Raw genomic sequence first — 1,300 nt, 5'->3', positions numbered from 1 at the left:
TGTAGATGTACAGGTACTTTCTCAGTTCAATGAGAAGAAAATTTTGAACTAATAGTGTTACACAAGAAATCATGTCTGCATCTTGTACTATGAATAACTATTACAAAGACAACAATATGTAATGTATTAATTATTGTAACTGTCCTACTAACCTGTTTTGAAACTATCTCATTGCTATTTCTTTCTCAATAAAGTTATTTAAAAAAACACTACAGAAGAAAGCACAAGGCGTACTTCAGAAGCTGTGGAGGGTTTTGTTTTATGATAAATGAGTTTATACTTTCTCTTCATACATTTTATATGTCCTATGTCACTTTTGTGTTGCTGGGACACAATGCTGGACATACACAACTTAAAGGGGTGAAAATAATTTGGTTCCCATTTTATGGCGATTCAACCTTTGATCAGGAGGCCCACAGGATTATAGAAGCTCCATGGCAGAAGATCATGGTGCCTCCTTCGTGATGAGGAAGCAAAGCATAGAAGCTGTGCCAGAGAGCAAGAGGCAAGTGACTCTGGATAGTACTCAAACCATGCCTTATGGTACTGGACACACCCAGGAATATCTACACTAATCTGCTGAAGATTGATATGTCATTACTAACTGTGACATTGTACGGATGTGTGTGGAGGACCACCTAGGAGATGCTCCTTAAAACAGGAGCAATTGTCTCATTTTGGCTGGGCCCGACCCTATTTCCTTGTACAGAGCTGGCTAGTACTTTTCAGTTGGCTTTGTGCAATGCGTATCGGTCTAGCTGAGATGCTGGTGGTAGTCTTTGAAGGTGGCAGGTGTGTTTCCCCAGAACCTGCACCTGCTGCTCCCTAGTGTGAGCCAGGTGGAGGCGGGATGCAGAGCCAGTGCTCCAGGGATCAAGGCTCGACATAGAGGCTCTAACTGTCTTGGGCTTGAAAGGTCAGAGCTGAAGCTAATGTTAGTGTCTCAGTTGTGCAATGCAGATTACTGTCTGTGTGTCCTTCTCTGCATATTGCAGCGGTGGATGTGGGCCGCCTACCCAGCCCAGCTCGTGGCACTCACCTACTTCCTGCCATTCTCACAGTCACTCACCCTCAAGCCACTCCTTTCTCCATGAATAAATAAAACCTGAGCTTGACCTTGGGTTGAGGCCTTTGTTCCTGATAGCCATCATCATGGCTGGACTTAGGATCCCCTCAGCTTCCCATAACTACAATTATGCCTTAGTGTCATTATTCTCATCATGAGTTGCACTGGGTGTGGTAGATTGGAATTAATTTGACAGGATTCCAATAATTTATCCATGAGATTACAAATATGAAC

This window comes from Octodon degus, unplaced genomic scaffold (assembly GCF_000260255.1).
Source record: "Octodon degus isolate 3935 unplaced genomic scaffold, OctDeg1.0 scaffold00091, whole genome shotgun sequence".
In the NCBI taxonomy this organism is placed as follows: Eukaryota; Metazoa; Chordata; class Mammalia; order Rodentia; family Octodontidae; genus Octodon; species Octodon degus.
Note: the sequence above shows the minus strand (reverse complement) of the source record.